Source organism: Athene noctua, chromosome Z (genome assembly GCF_965140245.1).
Source record: "Athene noctua chromosome Z, bAthNoc1.hap1.1, whole genome shotgun sequence".
Lineage (NCBI taxonomy): Eukaryota > Metazoa > Chordata > Aves > Strigiformes > Strigidae > Athene > Athene noctua.
This window is the reverse complement of record NC_134077.1, coordinates 89,472,353-89,491,333: the sequence shown is the minus strand read 5'-3', so window position 1 is coordinate 89,491,333 and position 18,981 is coordinate 89,472,353. Positions and strand designations below refer to the sequence as shown.

The 18,981-nt window shown below is 40.1% G+C and overlaps 1 protein-coding gene across 10 annotated transcripts in view; it reads left to right on the top strand.

Annotated features, from left to right (window-relative positions):
- KIAA0825 (KIAA0825 ortholog) overlaps nt 1-18,981 on the top strand; it is a 251,648-nt gene that overhangs the window by 210,679 nt on the left and 21,988 nt on the right. The window contains exon 21 of one of the 10 annotated variants that reach the window (XR_012635634.1): nt 3,490-3,662. The exons of the other annotated variants lie outside the window; for them this stretch is intronic. The gene's annotated coding sequence lies outside the window, so the exon portion shown is untranslated. The remainder of the gene's footprint in view (nt 1-3,489; nt 3,663-18,981) is intronic. 10 annotated transcript variants of the gene reach the window in all.

Below are 18,981 nucleotides of genomic sequence, written 5' to 3'. Positions count from 1 at the left end.
AGATACCAAAGAGGCACCTCAGTGGCACACATTGTTTTTGAGAGAAACTGAAGGGATACATTGAGTGGATATCCATTTTAGCAGAGAAGTTAGAGAAGTGCCTAGCATATGAATTCAACAAAATAGGCAGAATCATTAGAATTGTCTATTGTCTGAAATAATCTATTTCCAGTAAGCGATAATTGAGCACGGTTCATGACATGAAAAAGCATGAAATTTTTGGATGCTGCACTGTACTGAATACAGCTTTCTTCAGCAATTTATTTCTAGCCTAAAGTTCAAATCGGAGAGTATATTATTTATTCCTTGTTTATGTCTTACAAACCACTAACAGTTTTCAGTTGTGCAGTGACTTTCTTCTAAAGGAGCAAGCCAAATTATCTCAGAATGTAGTCTTAACCTTTGATAAATGATGGCGATTCCCTTCTCTCCCACACCCACCACTTGGAATCAGAATCTGGAATATGTGGGCTAATTAGCATAGAAGAAATGTAAAGATCATTGTAAGTACTCGAGAATAAATGTTGCTAATGTAGAAGGATGTTCCTTCTGTTCGGCACGGTGCTTAGCAAGGCAAGAATGAGTTAAATAACAGACTTGTGGAAAAAATAAGTAATATCAAGTAACAAACTATATATATACACATAATCCACCAGTAACAGGTGAAGCACTTGGAGTGCTCGTAGACTCATAGGATAATTCAAGTTGGAAGGGACCTCTATGGGTCAACTATAAGGTCAGACCGGGTTGTTCAGGGATTTATCTAGTTTGCTCTTGGAAGACCCTGGAGATGGAGACTGGACAGACTCTCTGCTTCTCATGACCGCAACAACGTTGCCTGTTGCTGTGAAAAACTAAAGGGCATCTTGGTTTTGATTTGAATTTTTATTTTGTCTAGACTGGTTATGTATTATCCAACTTTGCTATAATAAAAAATGCAATGAGTAATGGAAGGATTTCAAACAGTACCAAAAGTCAGTCCATCAATTTAGGTGAATAGCAAGTGAAAATATGGTACTTGGAATTTTTTGCAGATTTCGTTGATTCCTATTGGTCTTTCAAAACCGTGTAAAGATTTGTTTTAGGATTATTATTGGACGAAATCTGAAATACATGAGAGACCACCATTCATCCACCTACATGGAACCGAGCTCATGTTATGATTCATCTGTTGGGGGTTGGTTTTTTTTTTTGCTTTAAATGCAGAACTTTATCAAAGAGACTGTTTCCATTCCACTTCATTGTGCCAACAAAACTGATCATTGGGACGGTTAATCGTTGGATCCATCAGGTGAGCACTTGCATTAATAACCATTTAGTATTACGAGCAGGTAACTCATGCTGAAACATTCCTTTCCTTAACAATATTGCCTGTGATTTTTCCTATGATGTATTGCAAGGTACTTAACAAAACCTACAGCCGTTTGTTATGGTTGGTCACAAAATTTGGGCACGCCATCCAAGATTGCTGTTGCAAATACAAAATGGTGGTGGTTTGAGCAGGGCTGAAATTTTATGTCCAGCATAATAATCTCAAACTAGAATGAAAGGAAGTCCTAGAAAACTTTGAGTATATTTATATTTATAAAACATATGTTTTGTTGTATCTGCCTGTGTCAAAATCCACCATTTTAATCTCTCACTTGTTTTACCTTTAAGACCCAACTCTAAAAAACACTGCTCTTGTACTCAACATCCTCTAAGTGCAGAGTATGGTTTGTTATATTCTGGAAGGGACAGACCTGTGCCTTCTCTCTTTACAGTATCTTTGCTTGTTCTTGGGTTGCAACTGAAACCTTTTGCCATGATTTTTCTGTTTCCCTGCCAAACTCATTTACCGTTGGACAACACCCAGCTCTCAATTTCATCAGTATGCATTTGCCTCTTTGCAAGTTGTCAAATGACTAGTCAAGCCTCAAAAAACATCTCTGGAGAGATATTTTCAGGTAGCTGAAGATTAGCAATAGCATTTATACCTATGAAGGAGAGCGTGAGAAGTGATGATTATCTGATGGCAAAGGAAGGCTGGTTGAGGAGCGGTCTGGGTCGTCTCCCTGACCACCGTGGACTACTGAACCTGTAAATCAGTATTCCTGGCAATTATCAGCCCAAAGCAAAGGCTGAAAGTACTCTTGTGAGGCTTATTTACTGTGGATGTTGCTAATCACATAGAATGGTTTGTTGCGGGTCTGAAATGTGAATCTACTGATGGTTCTTTCACACAGGAGACCACCAGTGGGGGGGCTGCTCCTTCCCAGTGCTGCGCTCCTCACGCTGGCGCGTTGGTGCAACTCGTGTCAGTGCTGTGAGACTTCCTCAGGAAACTATCTTGGGTTAGTCTCCTGGCAAAAACAAACAGGGAAGATGACAAACCAAACAGAAAATGAAACAGGATTTTTCTTCATCACTGATAGACTTCATACCCCAAACAGTGAGGGATATTGTAATACAGCACGTGCTGTTGAATAGGCGGTTTCTCCATGAAAAAGATGCAGGAGCTCATCCATAAGCATCTCTCTCCTTGCATCTAGATTGCTTTATTCTGATAATTAAGTGTACTGGCTTTATCAGGTTCCTGATTCTTTAGCTGCTGGCAGCCTTTGTCAGTGGGTAGAGGAACCAGTGCACAGGCTTTCTCTGCTTTGTGTTCCTCATGGATTTTTGAGGGATTTTCTTCTTTCTGCTTTGGGAGCTGAATCTGATTTTGAGAGAAACCCTTCTGATCTCATGACTAAGAATCAAGAGAAGCCAAACGTTTTTCTTGATTCAAGGGTCTCAGCAGTATGAAAATCAGGAGTGAGAAAGGTGGAGAAGCCAAAGGGTTTATCAGACAGGAAGATAAGGTGAAAAACTTTATTAAAGGCAAAAGATTCCTGGATATATGTGCTACAGGACAAGAAGATTTCAGGGCTGGAGAAAGATCAGTTAGGACAGAACTTTGGATGGACAAGTAAGGGCGAAGGAGGCAATGTTAAACAGAAATGCTACTTCAGCCTGGTGCCGTGAGAAATAGCAGAGAACAACGAGCTCCTGTATACCTGGGGTTTGTTAACCCACTAGCCAAGGTGACTGACTAGTCTCCAGCAGTACTGATTGTGGCCAGGTGTTTGGTTGCCGAGCTTTTCTTTCCAGGCAGGATCTAATAAGAGCTGACAGCAACAGTTCAGGGAGGTCTTCTCTTGGAGCCTCGTCCTTGGAAATATCTGGTGTTGCTCCTTTGCTTTGATTCATCAGTGTCAGAGGCCATTTTCATTTTCTTACCGTACTATGTAATTCTGATAAGGAATGTAGACTCTTCTAGAGGCTGGTCAAGTCCAGAGCCTCTGAAGGCTGGGTGGGGGACACAGGTGTTCACACAGAGGCTAAACGTGAAGCAGTTCATCTACAGCGTAGTGATGGAAGAGTTTCAGATGATAAATAGGTAAGAATGGGCCATGATGTTAAAGCAAACAAACTCTGCAAAGGTATTCTTTTTTCCTTTTCCTGCAGTATTTGATCTCCAGTAACAAAAGAAGCCAAAAAACTTCCTTTAAGATATGCCGCTTAGATAAGGCATCTTATGGGAATTCTATGTTACTGGGAATCTTTCACTGGAAAAAGCCTAAGAGAAGCATTCTGGAGGCTGGAGGAAAACTATGGGGTTCTGCAGCTCACAGAAAGAAGTAAGTCCTCTTATTTGGGTACTCTACAAAGCTGCTAAAAATGTACTCGATTTTTCTAGAGATTTATGGCCAGATTTGAAGGCAGGCACATAGATCATTTGTGTGTGCGTAAGTACGGAGAAATACTTCCAAGATAGGATATGGGACTTAAAAGTTTTCTTTTTCTTTTTCTTTTTCTTTTTTTTTTTTTTTTCCACAAGCAATTCTGTGCTTTAGAATTGTGAGGAAAATGTTATACTGGTACTACCATGGTAATTTCTGAAGGTACTTTTTGTATCTTTTGCTGTTACTGGTTTTTGGGTAGGTTCTGGTATGGGCCAAGAAATAACATCTTGGGTCTTTGCAACATCAAGTTGAATTTAAAACAGGTGTGCTGCTGTGTGCCCGGTCTCTCCAAATGAAATCACCTGTATTTTTGCCACAAAAGAGCATAAAAAGTTCTGTTTGAACCAGAAGAAGGTGTGGTGAATTCTGTTCTGTAGCATGTTCTTATAGGACTTAGTAATATTTTTATATGCTAGATAACTCAGGTACATGTAGCAACATAAAATAAAACCCAGCACAGATATACCTGAATTTTGGGACAAGAGATTGACTGTTTTTCTTAATATATTACCTATCTTGAAAATGTGTAGGACTGCCTTATCACTGTGCTTTATTGTGCAGCCATAAATAAACTCTGACAATGCAGGAGCTTTCTGACTAGATAATACAGACTGTTTTTCTTGCATATCTGTTGTTAATGCAGCACTTTGGTTTGTTGTACGTGCTTATGAGTGTGGATTTTTATGTGCTTGCTTTAGATTTGGTCAGTGAGACTACAAACACCATTAACACTTTCAGAAAACCAAGCCGTGGCTCCTTGAATTCAGTTGTCATGGCACTGCACTAACAAGTTACTACAAGTAGTTTTCCTATAACATCATCTTCACAGAGAAAAAATTGGCTGAAAAAAATAGAAATCATCTTATATTCCGCTGATGTCACTGGGTTCCTCTAGAAATTCATCCATGTAATAATGCTGTTCCATATGTTACTGAAATTTGGATCTTCATGACTAATTTGTTCTCCTTTGAGATATAGGTGAAAAGAAATGTAAAACAAGCAGAAATACAATATCAAAAGTGCCTCAGAGCATGCTGCTTCTGGATTTTGGAACTGGTGTGATAAAATATTCAATCCGTCAAAAAAATCAGTCAGAAAAGTTATTTACGCAACACGATACAGTTTTGCAGTTTATATCTTCTGCTTTACGTACCCAATTTTTTTAAACTGTTTTCAGCAGATTTAGCCTTGGTCATGCAAATTACACTGTTTTGCAACATACAGTCCAAAAATAACTTGCAGGAATGTAGTATGCAATCGATTGTCAAAACAAGGTTACTAAAACAGTGCTTAATATTCTCTCTTGATGTAAATGGTAAGATCCTTGTAAACTTAGATGACTATGCACTGGAGTGCGGTAAAAAAATCCAGGCAATCATTTAATTACTAAGCCCTGCAGGACAGAGCTCCTGAAAGTCTTGACTGGTTTTAATCAAATTTATCTGATGGACTTTTAGCCGTGAAACATGGGAGTATTTATACAGCGCATCAGGTGAGGACCAGCAGCACTCACCAACTGGGCCAGCCAGTTGAAGGAGTAATTTCAGTCCATTCACCAGTTCATGCTTCAAGGTGGTCGGAAGAGAGTCCCTGTGGAGACACGGAGAAGCTGTTTGGGCTTCCCAGTAACGTGTCAAAATGTGACACACAACATCATGGAATCACAGAATCACAGGATGGTTTGGGTTGTAAGGGACCTTGAAGATCATCTAGTCCCCACCCCCCTGCCCCGGGCAGGGCCACCTTCCACCAGCCCAGGTTGCCCAAAGCCCCGTCCAGCCTGGCCTTGAACCCTTCCAGGGAGGGGGCAGCCACAGCTGCTCTGGGCAGCCTGTGCCAGGGCCTCACCCCCCGCACAGGGAAGGATTTCTGCCTCAGATCTCATCTAAATCTCCCCTCTGTCAGTTTAAACCCTTTCACCTTGTCCTGTCAATACAGACCTTGGTAAAAAGTCTCTCTCCATCGTTCTGATAAGCTCCTTTTATATACTGGAAGGTCACATAACGCATCTCTGGAGCACTAACCGTGTAAGGTGGAACTGTGTAACATGAAATTAAGGTTACACCAGCTATGAATAATCACAGCTCTAGTTAAACGAGATTTGGTCTTACACAGGATTGTAGGAAAGGCCAAGTTCTTGCAGTGTTTTTGAGGTCTCAGGATATTCCTTGCAACTGTCAGAGCCTTCTTATGCAGAAAAAAAAAACCTCTAGCCAGGTCACTACAGGTTAAAGTCACCGATCTTATGCAGGACACTGTATGCACGGAGATATGTGCTCCTATACAGCAGCAAATAATTTTGTCTATGATTTTGGTATTATCAGAGTCCTCACTGCTATACAAAGATTTTAATGCTATTTTAAGAAAGCAAAATAGACATTCTTTTATTGCAAAAATTTGCATTGAGGAATATTTTATTTGTATCTTACATTTTAAAAGTGCCATGGCAAGAAATGGGTTTGATTTTGAAGAAGAATCGTTTTGAATAATTAACCATGAATTACTCTAATTAGAAGAAAATAATTATAGGTTGGACATAGCTGCTTCAAATGAGATGTATGGAGTTAGTGACTATTGGAAAAATAATGCCACCTGATAGAAGCTGAAATAAATCTAAAAAAGAACTTTCTCTTACAATCAGGATTTAACTATGGTATTTTAAAATGTCTCCAATTTAAAACATGCAAATTTCTTCTAGACAGAATTATTAGTAGGACTATATTGTTGAATTACAAAATCCTCTGTGTAATAATTAAAGAAGGTAGTTTTATCCTTTAAAAGAGAGTTGTGATTAACTCTTGTCTTAATATCTGAGCTCTTGCTCAGAACTGCTGAGAATACTATAGGTACCTCTTCAAATCATAAAAAGGTTGATCTTGCTTAAACCCAAGGTATTTTTACAGGTAAATGCTATGTAATAACATTACTTTAAATATATGTTTATATTACATATACAAGGATGTATATATCAACAACATTGTTGTCTTCAGTTTCAGGTGTAAAAGGTTTGGCGTCCCTGCACCATCAAATTTCATTACACGGGGATGAATAATTTAATAGTGTCCTTTAAAAGTCATACTTAGAAAAACTAGTATAGGCTGAAACATCTAAGATTGCATCCTGTTCCTCAAGGACTCTTGTTTCTTCAAAAATCACCTGAGTACTGCAAGAAAAAAACCTTTGTAATTTAATTTTTTTTAGCTGCTTGTTCATGATTAGGTTTTTATTGTATAAACACATACTTACACCTTCCACAAGTTGAAATTTGCAACAAAAGACTTAAATGTTACAGTGAAATGATTTTTTTTTTTTTTTTTTGGTAGCTCTGTAAATGCAATTCTCAGTGTCATTATTGCACGCCTGTAAATAACCTGCTGTACTTTCTTTCTGTTACTTCTTAAAATCTGAAAGAGCAGCATGACCTTTTTAACACAATGAGAGTTTAACCAATCCATTTCTGCCTGAGCCACAGGGACAGCTAAACCTGAGGTTTTTCTAGACCCCTGTGCTGGCAGCAATGTGTCCTCTCCAATGAATTTTACTGTCATATATTCATCATATGATATTGCTCATGCACACAATTAACCTGTAATGTGTTGCTGAAATTCAGACATGGAAGCAAAAGTTCTCCTGAATATTTATCATTATTATAATTATCATGCCACTTCTACAAAACCCACTGATGTTTCAATGCTAGTACAAGTAATTTAATTTTTTTCCAGTTTAATCTCCTCTTTCATTTCTTGATCTAAAATTTTTTGCCTTTAGAAAAATGTGTTAGTGGCTTGTACCCAAAGGTGAAGGAAGCTCGCAACGTGTCGTCAAACACACAGGAATACTAACCCTTGCTGTTAGATAAGCTACGATGATGGCCTCCCTCTAAAGCTTAAAGCCAAAAATTATTTCTTGGTGGGGGTGGATCGTGTTTTTTGTGATAAAAATGTAAGGTATTTTTCATTAACTGAAACAAGTACAATAAGACTATCATATGCGCCTCTTCAGTGGTAGCTATTTAATTTTTTCCTTTCTTACCTTTTTATAACACAAGTCAGGGCACTAAAAATAAACCAGCCAGAGACTGGTCAAGTGTTTAATCTCTGCATCCTTACGAACTCAGGATCTGAACATTAGTTGCGTTAACCCAGTCCAGGGCCAAGTGTGTTATCTTGATGCAAAACGTGAGACTGCTCCCATCTTTTGTTCGTGGTTAGACCGCTGTCATGTTAGCCCATCCTTTTGTATGTGAATAATACTTCCTGTGGAATCTTTTTTGTGTTACCTTCCAGATGTTCCTGAAAGGCTTGATTCGGAGCCTGTGAGAGAATTACGTTAAGCATCTAACCACAGAATGCAAACCTTCTAGAAGATCACTTAGAATTTCTAAATTCTATAGTGATTTCTGAACGTATAGGCTGTTGGGGTTGTTTTTCAGATTAAATTAATTTAAATATATCCAACTGTAACAACTTCTTACCCGAATACTATTTAGGTGTGCTTTACCAATTTTTGACCCAGATTGTTGTCACAAACAAACTTTCTTTGTAATGTAGATATTAATCTGTTGTCCTTTCACCTCAGTGTTTTAGAATTTTCATTCTTATTTGATCAAGAAGCCCATAAATTATGATGTTTAAGCAACTGGGAGTATTGTGAAGGTGTAAAGTAAAACTAAGGCTGAAGTGGAAGAGCCATTCTCTTTATGAATAGTACAATCAGATCACTCTGGGTAAGGTCTTCCACCTTTCCAGAGTGTATAAATCTGTCTATTCTAATTCTTTAGAAATATAACTTTAAAAAAGGAGGAGGGGGGGGAAAAAAAAAATCTCCTTTCAGAATTTAATTGCCAAAATGTGTTTATTAAAAAAAAAGCAATGAAAAAAACCGGGGCATTTTAATTATGATTTTAAATGATTGAAATTCCAGTGCACCTGTTTAATCAAAAGAAAATAATGTATGCACAGTAAAGTCTTTTTCTATTATGCTTCCGATGACAATAGCAGCGTATTAAGAAAATATAATAGGAAAAGTAATATCTAACATTTTGTTTTGTTATGTCAAGAGATTGAATAACTATTGTTATTGGATAATTTTTACAAAATTCTGCAGTATTAAGCTATAAATATCCAATTCAGCTTCATCTGATTACCATCTAAAGTTCAACGCTCACCCAAATATACAATTAGAAATTTGGTATATCCCTGGCATACTCTTAGCAGAAATTTGTTATCCTCAGACACATACATCTGTACAGAGCATTGCAAAGCTGTTACCAAGACAGATGAGCATTTTCTGCTTACAGTACGGGAGAGCTTTACTTACAGGATTTGGTGCTTTTCCCTTCTTTTCATGTAACCACACCTTCCCTCTCTGAAAAGCCCGGGCTGTGCCGTTGCTGGACCGTGGCTGCAGAGTGAACAGAGCTGCTGTGCGAGTGACCTCGACCTCGTGTTGCTGCCCAGCTGGGAGCGGGCAGAGTGCTGCAGGCAGGGACGGGGTCCTCGCGCTTAATTCTTCCACTCTTGGCCTCCTCAGCGGGGTTTGTGCAGGGTGCAGAGCAGGTGACTCCAAGTGGAGAAGATGACGTGTGATTTGGAGCAGACATGGGCATTCACAGGCGTAGATGAGGTCACTGGGAGATGTTTCCTTCGGAAGGGAAACCACTGTGAGGGGCTAAGGATTCTGCAGGAGCAGTAATGGTGTCTCAAACTGGGAACTCCCATTTGGTTTCAACCTCTGTCCCAGTCTGGTGATACATTAAATAGGGTGGCGTCTATTAATCTCAAAGTATTTTGTGTAAATATTTTCTTTAGTGTTTGTGAAGGACTCAGAGAGTGATGCCGGCAACAGGAAAGCCCAGGAGAAAATTAATAATAATAACAACAAAAATAACAAAAGCTTTGAAGTGTGTGGTAAATTAGATACAAGGTCTTCCATTGAATGCTCAGTAGAAAATACAATATTGAATAACCTACAGTAAGAGGTTTATCTCTGTTCTGTGCCCAAAAGAGACGACGTTAGGTAAAAAAATACTGCATGACCTTAATTCCAGCATTTTCAAGCTTTTTCAGTACCTGGCTTTAAACCTTTTAACAAAAATGTTTGTATCTGTGAGAGAATTTTGATTATGCTGTAGCATTATCCCCCTCCCCTAGGTGATGGGGAAAAGCACTTCTAAATGAGGTACCTTTGGTAGGATGAATTGAAACCAGGACACTGGATGTTCCGGACAGACTGTTCAGAAAGCGTTTGTGAAACAAAAGGATTTCATTTCTCTTTAATGTAACTTCTGTCTAGCTGTTTCTCTCTTTCTGTTGCGTACCTTGTTTTCAACAACTTCAGACTACCGAAGTAGTTGATATCTGTATGAAAACTTCTCTCTGTGTAATCTTTGGTTAATATAATTTTGAGCTCAGCGTTTTCTCCAGTTCTGCAACAGACTGTGTATCTGTACAGTCTTACAGAGATGCAAATTAATGACCTCCTGCGTTACAGATTTATATGTTGTTTTTGCATCTAAAGCACTTACAGTCCCAAGCAGCAGTTGAGTATATTGCGATTTAAATAAATAGTTCTAGTTTCTTTTCACTTGTCTTCTTAGTGTCGAGTCTGTAGCCTGCAAGTGTCCAGCCTTTTCTGCAGAGGGTGGGTATGGTTTTGCTGCACAGGCTCGTCCCTCCAAGGAGCGTGCAATTCTGTGAGCTGTGCTCGTTTTTTTCTACGGGAGCAGCTCAGGTGGCTGGCTGGCTCTGGGTGAGAGTGATGCACCCACCCGCTATACGTCAGGTGTTCCTAGGGCCGGGTGCATGCACCTTACCCTCCACCGAGTCCTCCACACCTGGCACCACTTTCAACAAAACAGTAAATATTTTGTGATTGCATTGTAAAGATGTGACATTCGCCTGAACTGCTGCCTGTGGAAGAAACAGAAAAACATTTCTATGAAATATCCCAAGTAACGATTTATTAAGTGCATCATTTACGCAGTGATTTCCCCCCTTAACAACTGCTCAATGAGCAGAACTTGATCCCTTAATTGAGGCGTTGAATATTGACCTTTTTTTAAACTACAGTTTAGGTGGCCATTGTTGAAAATACACATATAACTGATAAAGAGCATCTCTCGTTTTGTCTGATGCATCTTTACTGAATGCAACCGAGAGTCTTTTTTAGTAAGACGAACAGAAGACATTTCTCCCTCTTAATACTGCTACTGTTCAATATGTTATTGAAAAAAAAGTATTTCAAACGTAAAATAATATTGGGTATGGTCTCAAGCAACATTATTTATATACTGCAGGTGAGAACAGATAATTTCAGGCTCCATTCCACTGTGATCCAGATGTATCTACTATGGAGAACATCCTATCCACGCTTTTGCCTGCGTGGTTACAGCGAGTACCTTCTGACCAACACCGTCTTTGAATTTCAAAATCCAAATTAATACCATCTGTTTGAGCTATTTCTTTCTCTTTTCTGTAGCCTAAGGAAAACTAAGTGATTTTTAAAAGCTGATGTATTGTTACAGTGTTTATTCAGAGAGGTCAGCTACCACTTCTCGTTAAATTCAGCAGGAAAATTCTAAGAAGTAAGCTGCCACTTCAACATTTTTTTGCAGCCGTATTTATTCAGACATATTTACATGTCTGAGAAAATTACAACTGTGAAAACAAATTTAAATTAGCTTTTTTTTTTTTCCGCTTTTACATATAGTTTCTCTCTTTGCCTTAAGGATTTGTGATCTTGCCAAGGTCATTCTCCTCGCTCATGTTTTTGCACTCTAGCATTATGGTATGTTCTTTGCACATACGTGAATGCTGCAACCTTGCACTTCCTAGTGGCATTAAAACGAGCGAATAAATGTCAGAACTGAACAAGTCTTGACTGTCAAATACGAGCTTCTCTAGCATTCATGGCTAATGCTCTAATCATCGGTGCAAAACATTGAAATAATTTGCTTTCCCTACATGTTTTTACTGGCCAGGATGCATAGGGGAGTAGTGTGCTCAGTCATAATCATGCTCCACAAAGGCTGGAAATGTTCCCTTTGAGCTTCCAATCATTAGGCCAGCCGAAGTGAAGACAAGCCCATTGACAAGCGAGAATGGCAATAATTTATTTTCTATTGATGGCTTGTGACAAATCATGTTTGGAGCAGTGGCTGCATACTGTGGGGCTACATGAAGAAAGACTGCGATGGCCCTAGATGAAGCTCTTCACAGCTCATTTAGTCCAAATGCAGCCACCTGGGTGGTGAATCGGTTCAACGTACCAGCCCAGGCATTCCTGCACAAAATTAGATCACTTACAGGCGAGGCATATAGGGGTTCCTACAAGGCATTAATCATGGGAGGGGGTGAGCTGTCAAAACGTGGATTTCAAAATTAAGGGACACAAGAAGGATTAAAACGCAGCCACGTCAGAAATTCAGGAATATCATTTTCACCACATAACTCCAGGTACAGGAAAGATCTTGGAAGAAGAAACAAGTGAAATATTAAGTATGCTCTCAGAAGGGGTAGACGTTTACAGATGTTAATTAGTAAAAGCAGCATGAGGATTTATTTAAGCTTGGGCACACCCCCTTCAACTTTCAGCTGACAGGTCAAATTAATTTATGTGCTTCCTACCGGTGCATAACACAGTTCATATCTTATTTAAATTTACTTTTGCCAAGGCCTACTGATGTGCTTAGCATCTGACATCTCATGCTGTTTCAGAATACAGATGGATATTTTATTTTGCAGGATATGAAAAGCTTGCCCCGTTTATTTTATCAACTCTATTTATGTTTTATTTCTAGAGAAAAAAATAAATAAATTAAAAGAATATTGAGATCTGACTCTAAGGGTTTTGCATACATTTCACTCTACTTTTTTTTTTTTCCTAAATATGATTTTTGTTTCCTAAGAAATTCTGCTGTCTGTATCTAAAGTCAGATATCTTCTAAAGCAGCAGAATCCTCTGAACGGAAGGATCCTGACCTGACCAGCTAAGCCTCGCTTCAGATGTTGTGGGGTTTTGCACTTTCTTCACATATTGTCCATTGCCCTCAGGGAGAAAAGAGGGGAGAAACAACCAGAGGGGCAAAGTTCCTTTTATCTTTAGAAAAACCATAGACACCTCTCCTGTCCAGCATGTGCTGGAACAAAATCTCCCATGGTATCCCCCGCCTTTGCCTCCTGCGTCTCCCTCCATTTTTAACTGGGAAAAGTGGGGAATCTGGGTATTCTACTTGAGGCGGATATTGCTAATATCTCTGAAATGCTTCAGAAATCAGTGAATGAGCAGGAGTTGTCTCGGTTTATCACAGCTATCATACTCCTCTGCGTCGCCCACTCTCTGGTGGCCGCCCAAGCGGGTGTCCCCTGCTCCGGCATCCGTCGGGTAGGAACCGTTTGCCCCACACGTCTCCCTCTTCCAGAGCCTGGGGATCGCTTCTGCTTCTCTGCTCACACGACATCTCTACTGTGGCACTGAAAAGTCGGTGCTTAAGCCTTGCTAAACACGCAAAAGCCAACTGGGCTGATAGAAGTAAGGATTTTGTAAGGATCTGGACAAGATATGTAAATGACAGAATTGAGGTTTTCCTGTGTCACGCTTCTAAAAAATTATTCTATTTCATCCATTAAGACAATATTTATTTGCTCTGAATGAGTTGAAGGCTTTCATATCTACTAATACAGCTTAAGTGATCTCAGATTTAACAAGCAAATACATATTTGGCAATCTAAACGTCTACAAATTGGATTTATTTCTCTGTGAATCATCTTAAATTATAACTTACATAAGAAGATGCCAAAGAAAGACCTAGAACGTCTTTTAGGTAATCTCGAGTTTCCGGTCTGTGTATTACATCAGCTTCATGTAAAAAAAGTCAAGTGTGATGATGGTTTATTATCATAATGTGTGCAATATGGATGCAAATATATAACATTTAATGTGCCAGATAATCTGTGAGAAGAGTTAATTATGTCAGTGTATTTTATCAACTGTCAACCTTCCTTTAAAGGGACACCTCCATCCTCTGTCCTTTAAGGTAGATATGTCACACTGTGATCCTTAGAAGCACACTGAAAATACGGTGGTTTAAAGATAAAAAAATAACATTATCTTTCAATATACAGGCATATTATGACATAAAATACACAGGGTTTGTTTACACCACTTAATAATTTTTTTGTAAGTTTCCTCTCTGTTTTCGTTTTAGATTTTTAGTGCAGCTAATCTAAAAATAGCCTGAAAGCAGTGTACCTGCGTGCAACTTCAGCTCTATACTTCCTGCATGTTGCATTAATATTGAAAATACAGTAATGAATTTTTTCTAAATGATTCATTATACCAGGCACTTGAAAATTTTATTTTTATTTGGTATTATTTTGTCCTCTAAGGTAACATGACAGGATAACTGTCTTGCATAAAAACCAAGATCATCACTCTTTTTCAGTGCCTATCAACCAGTTTGTGCTTAACCAAGCATTTATTTATTAGTTCTTAATGGTAAGGTCCACGAGGTTACTACACCTGAGAGAAAAATCTGTAAGACAGGCTTTCTAATTAATCACTGGGAGGGTTCAAGAAGGTCTTGTTATTTCTGTGTACAGTAGAATTTATGTAGTCTATTACAAGTGTTGATTGCTAAAACTGCACCTCAGTTTTGTTTCTTCAGATCTGTAGCTCTTTTTGCTCTAAACTGTACTGTGCTTTGCATTCTGTTGGTAAACACACACATAAGAAGGTGTGTATTGAGGGAGACAGGTGTAACTTGTTGCCTGTTTGCCCCTTGAGCATCTGGAAAAAAAAAAAAGAATGGTGGGAAAGAAAGGGAAAAGGAAAAAGAAGAATATCAAGGGTGGCAATTTCAAACAGGGATGGATTGACGGGGGGAAATGAGAAAGTAAATATCCCGTATGAAAGCATCTCGTGGTTTGCAAACAAAGTAGAGTGAAAGTCCTGCATAATAATTCCAAGTCTGCCTATTATCTAATTTTGTCTAAAATGTCAGAATCTGGTAAACAAGACCAGTTAGTGAGATCCCCTAGATGGTGTCCTTCTTTCCACACGGGCTGTGCAGAGCTCTTGCTGCTGGAATACAGGCACTCGAGAACCAGGAAGGCTGGAGGAAACTTCTGACCTCTGGCAATATCCACGTGATGAGATTCCTTATTAAAAATCCTTCTGAAATCGAGTTCTGGAAGTGCCTCCACACCAGCTTCCCCCCAGCTGAAGTACAGCCCAGTTTTAGAGAAGCTCACCCGGCACCGTGTCCAGGAGGGATGGGGAAGCCGGAGGAAGCATCTCTTTAGTCACCACTACCACAACAAACTGCCCAAACTGATCCTTGTGAATGCGATGTCTCTATTTCTAAGGAAATCATTTGCAGCAAAGAGAACAAAGTAGAGGACATGATAAAAAACTGGACCTGAAGGGTTCTTTCCTTCCTTTACTTCTTCAGTGAAAGCCAGAGTTCACATTTCAGAAGACTGTGAACTCTGGGCCACTGTAATATTTCTGTGACTTGTTTTCACAGCCTGTTAAATAGAGAAACATTTCTCTATGTGGCTATTTTGAGAAGGATATATAAAAATTCAGCTGTATGGGTTTCTTGTGCCACTGGGAATCTCCATGCAGAAAGCTGAAGGACTTGAGTTGCCGATGCTCTTATAAGGAAGCAGTTTTAAGTCCCTTGCCCAGATCCCCTTCTGAGTTCCTCAAAGACATTTTTTTTTTTTCTTCCCATTTTAATAGATTATTGTAGCTTTGCCTTTACCTGTGTACAAACCTTCTTCCTTTTTCATGTTAGCCTGTTACTCTTCTTTTGCCATCTTACCTACATGCTTTCCTCCTCTGCCTCTGGAGCTCTAAGAATTTCAGCCTCTTTTGAATAGGTTCTCCTTTTTTCAAAAGGATGTTCTCACCTCTTCTGCAAGTGATGTTTCCACAGGGAAAAGTAGCAAGGAAGCTTCTCCTTGTTTACACTTTGCTCCCTGAGGTTTCCATTGTTTCATCAGGTTGCAAGGGGGAGCGTTCGAACTCCTGGGTATCACCAAACACCACTGAGGGCTTCTGTACCTGATTTCTGCATCTTAAACAAAGCTACAGCTTGAATTGCTGATGTTCATTTGAAATGCATGGAGAAAAAGCCAAAAACTTTGCCACATCTCTTTTACTCACAGAAAATTCTCCCATGGCTGCGTATTGTCTAGTTTTCTAGAACTGGATCTACATTAAAAAAAAAAACCAAACAAAACAAAACATTACCAAATAATTACATGCAGTTCAGCAAAGGTTGTAGCTGCGTAGGGACAGTTGCAGAGGTTGTAGATATGTAGGGATAGCTGCACATATCTGTGCTGGATTTGAGGGTGGTCAAACACTGCAGCAGGTTGTCCAAGGACACTGCGGACTCTTCATCCTTGGAGGGGTTCAAGACTTGACTGGAGACAGCCCTGAGCAACCTGGTCTAGTTGCACCTGTTTTGAGTGGGGGGTTGGACTAGATGACCTCTCAAGGTCCCTTCCAACCTTGATGGTGAACAGCGGTGACTGCGTTCGGACTCTGATGGGGAATGCTTGTGTGCAGTATTGAGAAACTTCAACCTACGGCACCTGGGGTCTTGTGAAAGTCCACCAGTCTGGTCTAGACAATAAAGAGCTTTAGCAGACAAGAGTGACACCACCAGGAAGAGTAAAAGGAGTGATGCCATTAGTAAGATCGAGAAAGAGCAACGCTGTTGATAAAACTGAGAAATGGCAAAGCCATTTGAGATCAGAAGAGGCAGCCCAGTGTAAATCCTCAAAAACTGGAGACTCCATGTGATATGAAAGAAGAAGGGTACTTCTGGGCAGTCCCTACATGAGTATTGATGGACCATCCCCATGCACTGGACAAAAACCCAGTTCCCCAGTGCCTTGGCTGGCAAACGGGCACCCATGTCTGAAAATGGTAAAATGTATGAGTGGATGCCTGTGCTTCAGGCTGGTTTTGGCTCGTAAGAACACAGGTCCTCTTCCCCTTCTAATCTTCAATAGTAACTAAAAGGCAACTGCTGTGCCCCCATCGTTAAGCTGTAATTCTTACAAAAACTTCAATTAATTGGATTTTTCACCAGAACTTTTTTGTTTGATTTAAAGTACCATGTAGATTCGTTATAGAAACTTCATTTAAATATGGATTTAATTAGAAATGTTTTATAATTTTAATGAGTCTTAAAAGTCTTTTGATGAGCAGTCAGTGTAATTATGGTATTTAAAATGATTGGATAAATGCATACTTTATAATTTACCTTCCTCGCAACTGTGTTTTCATGCCGGTTATTTTTAACATGAAGAATTGTTTCATTTTGTGTCAGTTTATCCTCCTCTTCCTTCCACAAAATGTTTTATCTCTGAAATAAAATTAAATATGCATGATACTAGTAGTATTGGATAATATTGTAATAGCACAGTTAAAAATCAATCTAAGAGAGGAAAATTATTTTGGTTTTGTTAGAGAGGTGACTAAATTGATAATTTGTTAACCAGAAGTAAATTACAGACTAGCTCTGTCCTATATGTGTTGTCTCTTTTGTGTTTGAGGAAATTACCTGCAAAATTGCTGCAGAAGACATGTTGCACTAGGCATTGTGCTATCAGCAATCTGCTTCACTACGACATAAAGAAAGAGAGAGCCTCAGCAAATTTAGGAAAATAAGGAGGTTATAGAACTAGCAGTTTAAAGGAGAAAAAAAAGGGCTTTTTAACGCATCGTGTGCTTTATCACACAACCTACATGAGGACCCATAACTGTCACATGCTGAGCCTCACAATGCCTTGTTGAGAAACAGTACACGCTCCTGCATATCTAAAAAAAAAAAAAAAATCGTTGTTAGATTGCTTTTGTGTGTGTGTTTGGATATGTTTTTATTAATGAAAACTGAGCTCATAGTAAGTCAAGCTTTTCATACAGAATAGATCAGCGAATACGGGCGCCACCAGCCTAAAGGAAGCAGCGCACAATAAACTTACACATTGTTTCTCAGGACTGCGATACCTCTCTGCGGTCCGGTCAAGTCTCTGCTGCTGGAGTGCTCCAGAGGGTCGCATTTCCCCACAGTTCCCAGATCTTTATATTTACTTACTCAGTGAGTACTTCAGGGGAAAAAATACTCGACCTTAACGTAGCGCGCATCAGCAATTCCCGTTCCCTGGTTGGATCTCCTTTGACTTGTAGATCTCTGGCCCTGAGCTAGGAATGCCTGACCAGCGCAAAGCTGTAGTGTCTTACCCACAAAGGACTGTAAGAAGCGTAAACATGTAATGATGCTTGGCTGAAAGATTCGCCCACATCCAGCAAATTGCGCTCATTGTTGCTCGCTTCATATGGATCTGCCTGGGGGTTTCCATCTTGCAGCATTAGCCAGCAGTTAGTGCAAACTCTGGTTTGTGTCAGCAATGCTAGATTCAGAAATTTTCCTCCTCCTCTTGCGAAAGAATACGGAAATGTATCCTGGTCTATTGTGATGGTTGAACCCCAGCTGGCAGCCAAGGCCCACCCAGCCACCCCCTCCCAGTGAGATGGGTGAGAGAATCAGAAAAGTGAGAAATCTCGTGGGTTGAGATGAAGACAGTTTAATAGGTGAAGGCAAAGCCACACACACAAGCAAAGCAGAGCAGGGAATTCACTCCCCACTTCCACGGGCAGGCAGGTGCTCGCCCATCCCCAGGCCAGCCGGGCCCCGTCACCGTAACGGTGACTTGGGCAGACAAACCATCACTCCGAACGTCCCCCCTTCCTCGTTCTTCTTCCCCAGCTCTGTCTGCTGGGCGTGAGGCCGTACGGTGTGGGATATCCCTGGGGGCAGCTCTCCCGGCCGTGTCCCCCCCGACTCCTTGTGCACCCCCGGCCATGGCGGGTGGGGTGAGGGGCAGAAAAGGCCTTGGCTCGGCAGAACCAAACACCCCCGAGTCAGCAACACTTTTCAGCACAAATCCGAAGCTCTGTACTAGCTACTATGAAGAAAACTAACTCTATCCCAGCCAAAGCCAGCACATCAGTTGCCTGACTGTCGTCCATTCAGTGCCCATCTTTTAAGCGTAAGGAGAGTCTCCACTTGCACTCAGGCTCTGCAGGCAGATGTACGGTCGTCTCACCTCATATGTGCACTGTCCTGTGGGAAGGCTTAAGATCTTTTATTTTTGTCACAGTATATGCTACCTATTGGACTTCCCTTGCAAGT